The sequence below is a fragment of the Simochromis diagramma genome, unplaced genomic scaffold (genome assembly GCF_900408965.1).
Source record: "Simochromis diagramma unplaced genomic scaffold, fSimDia1.1 OVJJ01000520.1, whole genome shotgun sequence".
In the NCBI taxonomy this organism is placed as follows: Eukaryota; Metazoa; Chordata; class Actinopteri; order Cichliformes; family Cichlidae; genus Simochromis; species Simochromis diagramma.
Window position 1 is genome coordinate 13,226 of NW_024387338.1, and position 9,541 is coordinate 22,766.

Consider the following 9,541-nt stretch of genomic DNA (forward strand, 5'->3'; position numbering starts at 1 on the left):
AGAAGGGACTGATATCCACTTATGAGGACTTAATACTGCCACTGTTCTATCAGAATTTAAAGTGAACGTCCTCATACGTGGATCTCATTTTTCGCAGAGAGTATGTCAACCAGATGTGGGCCAGGTCTGGCAATGACGCCACCGTTTATGCAATGGCATGCCATATCTGGCCCGGTTGTGGTTTGGTTTATGTGGCCCACGCCCATAGAAAACAGGTCTTCCCTGGATCTGGCATCAAACTAGCACTTCTGACTGACTGGTGTCATTGCAGGGTGTATGTCAACCAGATGTGGGCCAGGTCTGGCAATGATGGCAATATTTATGTTGTTATTTTCCTATTTTAGTTAGAAGACCCAAATGCCATGTTGCAGCGGTATGGAAATGACACACTCTTCACTAGTCAGGATAGTTACAAAGCTTTCTTCGTTATGAATGAGCGATACATGTCTTTATTAAACATTTAAACATAATACAACACATACTGTTGTAGAGTCTATAAAGTCAGAAGTCAGAGAGATACATGTTTTGAAATAACAAGGAGTAGGTGCATCTAGTGCACGCAGAGTGGCCGCAAAAATCAACATACAAGCAGAGTGCAGCAGCCAGCGCAACACAAATTTTAGATCCTTCGCGCTTACTTAGCGGTGGGCGCAGTGCCTGCCGCATCCCTTGTGAAAGTGCTTTTATGTTTCGCAATGTGACTCACAGCAACGGTCCCAGGTAAGCCCTGACTTTGTGTTAAAGTAATACTAAAGTAATAATGGTATTTCTCACCATTGGTATACCGCAACTGTATCCTTTCCTAGCTTGTGTGAGCCTTGTGGGATATTTATATCAAGTGTTGTTGCAGTTCTGTCTTTAAAATGTATTATCCATAAGGACCTGAGGTCCTCGAAGCGAAACCCACTCCAATGATTGGATTGGTACATTTGTGATTGACGTGACATTGACCAAACCGCTGAAAGGAAGAAAAAATTTGGTCATTTGCATTTGCAAGTTAAAACTCACACACAAAAGAGTAAACTTGAGCGCGGTTTTACACATAGTTTTTTTTGTTTGTTTGCTTTGTATCTGTAACCAGACCTTAAATTTGTAACCTGAGTAAATATTTTTTACAAACACAAATCTTTTTTGCACACACACAAATTCTCATCTATGAATGCACAAATGTAAAATTTTCAGATATTTTGGTTTACAAAACTCAGTTCACAGCTATACAGTCTAATTTACAAGAACAAAAGATTTCTGACCACAATTTGAGCCCATAATCATAATTGATACGTGGTTTTACTGATGGTTTACACAACTGCACAATTGCTCACTACTGATCAGAATACAATACTATCATGTTGAAAATAAATACATAAATGAAAAAATAACAAGTGTAAGTTGACCAGTATAATGAATCAGAAAATAGAATAGCATTGATTCTAATGACAGGAGAGCTTGTACAGAGAAACAACAGTACCCCATCCATCCATTTACAAGTCACTCTAAACACATCTATCCAAAATAGGTTTTCCCTTGGGTTGAGATCTACTTATTGAGAAGGCTACAGAAATGATTTCCATCATTTTATACTCTTTAAATCATTCAGTGTTCAGCTTGTCTTGTTTTATATGAAAACTACTGTCATCCTGGTGTCGTGGAATTTTCTGTTAATGAAGTCTGCAACATGGTCAGCTGTGGCCAAGCTATTTTAATCACTGCATGCAGGAGAGCTAACACACATCAAACATCACAGTTCACAGTCATGAGAGCTCTGCCCTTGAGATGTTGCAGGTCCCTTTTATACCCTCACACACAACTCGCTGTATCTTTTCAGTTACAACTGATTTTTGTCCCATGGGCTGCCCTGGGCAGAGAGCGACTCCCACTCCCATCTTTTCTCAGGCCAGAACCTAGTCTAATTCAACACCAATTAACATCAACAACATTGCATACTCAGAGAGACTATGTGCATTATTCTACAGTGTTAAAGGTACAGCTTTACACTTGGTGTTCATCCTCTCTTCCTCAATGAGTCTAAAATTTGCATGCAAAATATTAGTAATTATACAAAAGAAAAACATCCCAAAACATCATATTACACATGGAAATATGAAACAGCATAAAACAACAAAAGAGGGAAAACCCGAGTGATTGTGCCTGTAAAAGAATCATTATCATCAGTATTGTTAGGGACAAAGATACATGTGCATCACCAAACATCACACACACTCTATTGTGCAGTTCTATTTTGCCATGTCCAGATGTTTGCCATCTTCTGCATGTTCCACTTCCTGTTTTATTGTGTTAGCCTTACTCTGTGTGCATTATGTTCTAGTTCTCTTCCCATTTATCATTAGTTCATTATGTTCAGCTGTTCACTCACCTGTCTCTAATCACTCATCATTCAGCCTGTGTACTTAAGTCCCTCAGTTTCATCAGTTCAGTGTCGTGTCATTGATGTTGTTCTTGTCGCGTGTTCAGTTCAGCCAGCCATCTTGTCTTCTGTTGTCTCCGTTTCCAATAAACCTCCTCATTCTGCACCAAGAGTCCTGCGTGTGGGTCACCTTCCTCACCTCCGCACACGACCCCTGACACAGTGAATAACTGAACACATCTGAACCTGTGGATACATGCAAAAAAACCCATCTAACTTTAATATTAGTGCCAAAGTCAGTCTAAGGTAACACCACAAGTAGCCATGTGTTTCCACACAGCTGCAAATCCTCTTCTGTCCATGTCCCCACTTAAAGCATGCTTGAGGCCTAGTAAAATCCCTCAATTTTGGGATGTCCCCAAAATCATGTTTAGGGTGTCAGATAATGTGTCAGGACTCATTAGATATGTCAAAGAAGCTGTTTAACAAACTGTTGATATATTCACTATGGTATTTAAGATCCAATGCACAGCTTTCTTACGTGTCAGGAACTGGTATCACCCTACGAAACAGTCTAGCCCATGCAGAGTGTGCACAAATAATTGTTAGTCAAGTAGCTGTGAAATTTGCATACTATATTTACACTAGTTACATTTAATTATATCAGGACTAGAGAAAAGTTAGAAACTCAGGAATTCATATACACCTTTCCTTTGTTTGTGATGTTTGGGAAGACATGTACATTTTTATCATTTGTAAAAATGATTAGAAAAGTCACATCAATGACCACCTTAACCTAAAACACACTGAACTTTTCAGGCAAAAATAGCCTGACTGTTTAATCAGGCGTTGTTTGTGTTTCTTTGTTAATCCCTCATGGGTGACACAGTTTCGCTCTGCATGTTGAAACTTGGCATGCTCTTGTTGGAGGAGGGCGCTTTTCACCCCTCATTCTCTCGTTCCATCGCAGCTGTAGGATTAAAGCGCAGAGCATGTCGTACACCCTTGTTGTCTTCCCCAGCATCTAACGCAGGGATCTTTCTGAACCCTTTGGGTTATTACTGTGGTTCTGAAATCTTCTTGTCATGACTAGCTGATGATGATTTATTTTGACAATTTATAAAATAGAATTTCAAAAAACAGCTGATCAGCACTGTGTCAGTTCACTTTTTCATGGCACGATCATATTCTGCTCTCTCATCAAAGCCACAGGTGTCTCAGAGACATGCACAAAATGTCCTTAGGCACAAACACCATGAAGTATATGCTAATGGAAACTTCCATCAAGTAACACATAAACAAGTTTAGCCTCAGATGTGTGTGTTGTGAAGGGGCACATTTAAACCAAACCCACAATCTTTTCTTTGACCTAAACAAAGTATTTTATGTCCAAACATAACTGGAATTAAAATCGAAGACATGAACAAAGTAGAAGATACACAAAGAAGTACAACAAGTGAAAAAATAGTGAACCATGGTCTCATGGCTGACTAACTTACAACTGCTGGCCTTCCATCCTCCCACCTGAATTATAAGTAGTAACCAAATGTGTGCAGCCACAGGTTTGTGGTTTTGTTTTAATGAGTGAGGTGCTAAATTCGTTACGTTAAAATATTCATAATGACAAAAGATAAATAAAGTCATTATGATTCATTTTGATTGAAACGTGTACATTTATAATATAAAAGCTTTCTGTTCAAATGGACATATTCTCTCAAAACCTTAAATGCCTACTTTATTAAAACAAGTAGAAAAATGTTTGAACTTGAAAGACTTTTGGGATAGTTGCCAAGGAGCTGTCAGCGAGAAAGGAGTCATGTAATCAAAAGTCGTTATTGATTAACCAGTCATCATTCAGAGGTTGACAGAACTTGACATTTGTTTTTCTGCCAGCTAAGTTGGCAGATCTGCCAATGACTAGTTTTTTTTTTTTTTACATCAGTGTTTTTGGAAACCTGCTGAACAACATAAGCTTAGACATTATCATTCTTAAAACATGACATTTCTTGCCTCCATTTCCTTGTTGGGAGCCATGGGGGTTTTTTCTTTCTCCCACCCTCTCTCTTTTTTCTTTTTTTCCCGCTTCACTCCGCACGCGAGTCTTGTGCTTTGCGCTGAGCAGAGGGGTGAGGGGCAGTAGTTACACTCGCAGTAGCAAAGGAACAGAGCAGGGTGGAAAGAGAGAGAAAGAGAGCCAGGGACAACAAGAGACAACATCGTCACATTAGTAAGGTATGGCTATTATTATTATTATAGTAATCATCCACAACTATTTTCAGTTGCGTATGATAAAATATTCAGAAAATTTATTCATGCAGTGATTCTTCTTTTTGTTTCGCATATTTTAATTTATATTTTATTGTTTTGTGGTTTGCAGTGTTTTGTATTGTTTCACTTTAAATTTCTTTAAAAGCAAAAAGCCTAAAATTTAAATAGTTAAAAGTTGAAATGTAAATAGTTGTTTTTATATTTTATAATTTATTTATTACATTTTATGTGAAGTGAATAAATAAAAGTATATTTACGGTGGCCCCTAGAGACAAAGCACGTACAAACTCCAAAACACAATGGAAGTGCTCTAGGATGCTAGTGTTGAGCTTTGGTTAGCTAGTGGCTACACAAGCCAGGAAGTACCAACGACCGGATTTGGTGTGTGGTAGTAACAGGTAAATGAACATTTCTTTTTAATTACTTGAATATATATGAGTGCTTGTGTATAAATACACAAACAATACACATATGCTTTCAATTGTATATTTAAGTGATCTAGGTAGCTCTGTTTTGGAAGTTTAGTTAATGCTAGCAATGTTTTTTGGAGTTTGTACGCGCTTTGGAATTTGTACTTGTTTTGGAGTTTGTACGCGCTTTATGTTTATATATTTATATATAAACATATACAAATAAAACCACAGGGTTTTTTTACATTAGTAATTCCTTTTGTGCATAATTTTATATTGTTGTTGATAATAAATTAATTAAAGCAACAAAACAACCTGAAGAGCCGGTTGGGAGCCAAAAGAGCTAGTTCTCTAAAAAGAGCCGGAATTGCCATCGCTAACAAGCACTACCGTCATACAAAATAAATAGGCAGTTTAAATGGCCTGTAAATGGCCTGTATTTATATAGCGCTTTACTAGTCCCTAAGGACCCCAAAGCGCTTTACATATCCAGTCATCCACCCATTCACACACACATTCACACACTGGTGATGGCAAGCTACATTGTAGCCACAGCCACCCTGGGGCGCACTGACAGAGGCGAGGCTGCCGGACACTGGCGCCACCGGGCCCTCTGACCACCACAAGTTTACCCCTTCTGCGTCAGTGCTATTTACAAACGAACACTACAATACTATATACCAAAGCTAGTTATGCTCAGAAGACACACAGATGTGTGCACACACACACACAGGGTTAAACACTAAAGGGTTTGCTGCCAGTTGCTGCAAGAGTAATGACTAGTGATGTGCGAATCAGGAACGAATCGTTCAATACTCGAGAATCACTTTACTGACTCATGAATCATTATTCACAAGCCCAACTGACTCATTCACTGACTCATCCCTGTTACTGTTAGCAAACTAATTTCATTAGTAGAATTATGTCTAGCTTAATATTATGGGCAAAAAAACAACAGCCAGTTTCTTATCAAAAACATTTCTGCTCTGAACTGGGATTAAAAAAAAAAAAAAACCTGAGTAGAAAGCTCGCATCAAAACAATAGCTCATCAGTTCACAGTAGCATTGCTCTGCTAACTTGCTAACAACACAATTGAGTTACTCACCCCCTCCCGTCCTGTGCTGAATCGTAGAGTGAAGAAATCATTCAGGGCTCACTCACCCCCTCCCTTCCTGTGTGGAATCATAGCATAAATGAATCACTCAGGATTCACTCACCCCCTCCCTCCTTGCTCACGGCTTCTTCTTCTTGGTTGGCAACCAATGTTAAGGTGCATTACCGACCCCTGGCTCACAGCTCAGTGGTCATTTAGATAAGAAAATATATATTTGACACAATTGAGGAAAATACTAATAAAATAAAATAACAATAAATAAAATAAATGTTCCCTTTAGAAATCTATTTTTTTTTTGCTCGTTTTTGCTGTATAAAAACAGTTGTTTTTCTTTTTCAATCAGCAGTAGTGGTGCAACGGTTCGGATTGGATCACGGTTTTAAGTCACAGATCGGATCAATTTTCAGATCAGCAAAAAAAAGAAAAAAAAAGACAAAATTAACTATTTAAGTATTTTTTGCCTATTAAAAATATTCAACTCAAGACTTATTCCACGCAATTATATAAATACAAATTAAGGTGCAATATATGGCAGTACAGGGCTTTGTATCTAGCACTCCGCTGTGATATAACGGGGCGGTCACGTAGCTTTCCGTTGACCTTGAGGTCCACCCATTTGTAGTTGGGCAACAGAAGATGCCTAGGACAGTTCAGCCTTAACTTTAAACTTTTCCTGGGTACAATCTTGTCACTGAAGTGGACGCGAACGGGATATCATAGCGTGGCTCAAGCACGTTCATCATAGTTGAAACCCCTTGTTTTGCACAAGGGAATACGCCCTCCCATCTGCAGCTAAACACCCCAGTAGCTTTTGTAATAGCTTTAGCCAGGTTGGACTGGGCAGCAAAGGGCTGCTTAAATGCCGCAAACTCCTCAAAATTAATTTTGAGTGAAAATGTAAATTTTTTGCACTCTCTGGGCAACTGACTCAGTGACTCAAATAACACGATTCATTTTGGCGAGTGACTCATTCAAGCTCGATTCAGAAAAAGAATAGAATTTACCATCACTAGTAACGACTGATGCTGGAGGAAGTTTTTTCAATGGCCAATGAGCAGCGACCAGGAGACCAGGGACCAGCAGAGTCTTAAAAGAGAGAACACACGCAGAAATAATTTACAGACATAATGAGACACTCATTTATGATTAAATATGGCTAGGGTCATATTTGGGATGAAACATTTTTAGTGGACAAACTATCATTTTGTTTTCCAATATGTCTTTGGCCAATAATAGTATAACTATAACAAAATACTATATAACAATATTGATTAAACATTACCAATGCCAAAATGACTCCATGCAAGCCTCTAATTAACAGTGTAAAGGAGGAGTATTCTACAAAAATGTAAAGAGGTCCAGTTAGAGAAAATGTATCAAAGCAAAGGTTCTGGTGATCATAATGTTGAATTATTTAGTGTGATATATGTGTAAACAAACATTTTGACAAGTAATTTGACAAATAATTTATCAAACTATTTTTGGTCATGCAACTGACCTTATATGACACATGACCAATGCTCCCTCTAATTTTTCACGTGTCTGAGCAAACACACAAACTCCCTGAGCGGTCTCTTGGACTGCTGACTTGTATTATGAGTATAAGTCTGTGTTAAGTTCCTGCTGTGCACTGAGCTCCTGACTATGGTCTGGAAGAGAGTCCTGTAACTCTTTGTCTGCAAAATATGGTATATATTGGTCAATGCCATACAAGTTATTTTGTAAAAGTAATCTATACTGTGAAAACTGACCTGAAGCTAGAAAGCCCGAGACATAGAGGGAATGACACACCGGAGAGACGCCAAAGTAATGCAGACGACCCGACAAGGAATAAAGGGAACCACACACTATATATACCCACATGACGAAATGGCAGACAGGCAGGGAACACAGCTGACGCTAATCAGGCGAGACTGGGAGGAAGCAAAACAGAAAACATGAACATAGAACCAAAAACACTAGACACAACACAAGGAACACAAGGCAGGCACATAGAGCACTAAAACACTGGATATTAATAAACACAAAATATGGCCAGAGACTCCAGACCGTGGCAAATAGAGGAGACACAGAAAGGAGGTCCAGCATTTACGTTACTGACTGTTTTAAACTGACAGCACGAGGAGTTCTTCATTAAAATGGACTACCAATTTAATGAAGAACCAGATCAGAAGGACCCAAGGTCCTGCCGCAATTTTTGCTGTAAGTTAAATGTGCTTGTAAGCTAACCTGTAACTAACATCCTTAGCTAGCTATCTAAGATGAGGACTCAGCTGTGGGGAAACTCGTTTTGTGAAGTTCGTTTAGCTAATCTGTTGAGGTGAATCAATTTATCCAGACTAAAGAAATCAGGAGAAATGCACCGGGCTGCTCAGTCACTAACTAACTACAGTTACCATACTTTTATTACGAGTATTATGCTGTAAGAGCAACAGGCTAGACACCCCTTCAGCTCTTGCGCATAAGTAATTATTAAATATGTGCAAACAGCAGCATTTTCTATATCTCTTGCCACATCTGTAACAACAGTAACACCAACTTAAATAAAAGTTTTCAATTTAGTAACCCCTTATTAATCAATATTAAAATAACAAAGCCCAATATTTATTCACTGAAACCAACTACTGCCACTTGGCAGGTAAGCAAAAATGTATGTTTAATTTTTAGCACTGACTCTGTACAATTGTCTTTTTTACTGAGTTTGTTTCATGTATTCAGATTTTTTTTAAAAACTGTCAGAATGATTTTTAATGCGGCATTGTTCAAAAAGTTACATTTGCAGTATTCTGTACAATCCTGTGAGAGTAATAATTTTAATAATATTTGTTGTCCAATACTTGGGCAGCAGCTCAAACAATGCTGATAATATCTCCATATGTTGTTGAATACCACCATGCAGGAGCAGACTGAACCAGGACTGAAACCCACTCCATCGTCTCAGCTTTGGAGATCTCCATTTAAAAAGCACCAACAACTCAAAGGTAAATATTATATTGGAAACTTGCTAGTATATTAGGCTTTTCTTTTTCTTAATAAATAGCTAATAAAATATATATTTCACAGTTTGTGATTATTCTGTTCTCTTTGTGATTACAGGAGCTGTGTCACATATAGCATTAACAGTAGTGGAAAATTCAAGTGGAACAATAAGGCATTTGCATATTTTCTCCACTTGAAAAAATAAATCCGTTGAGCATCTTTCCTGGCCTTCAGAAAACAATTTTGATTGCTAAAGTACCGAATGGGACAGGCAAAAAAAAAAAAAATTACAACAAAAAGTGTGTCAAATATTCACCACAGCATCAGGATCTGCAGCTATTGGGAGCATCGTGTGAGCGCGTGGCTCTCTTTGTGTTTTAGAGAATAACATGCAGGGGGTGTCC

The 9,541-nt window shown here is 38.3% G+C and overlaps 2 long non-coding RNA genes across 2 annotated transcripts; one reads left to right on the forward strand and one right to left on the reverse strand.

Annotated features, from left to right (window-relative positions):
• Window positions 1-1,706: 1,706 nt before the first annotated feature.
• LOC120718207 lies at window positions 1,707-9,062 on the reverse strand. The gene is made up of 2 exons (XR_005692413.1): window positions 7,163-9,062; window positions 1,707-2,611 (listed from the first exon to the last, which is right to left on the reverse strand). It is a non-coding gene; the product is annotated as an uncharacterized LOC120718207 (long non-coding RNA).
• On the forward strand, window positions 4,370-9,422 carry LOC120718208. The gene is made up of 3 exons (XR_005692414.1): window positions 4,370-4,597; window positions 9,058-9,139; window positions 9,255-9,422. It is a non-coding gene; the product is annotated as an uncharacterized LOC120718208 (long non-coding RNA).
• The last annotated feature ends 119 nt before the right edge of the window (window positions 9,423-9,541 follow it).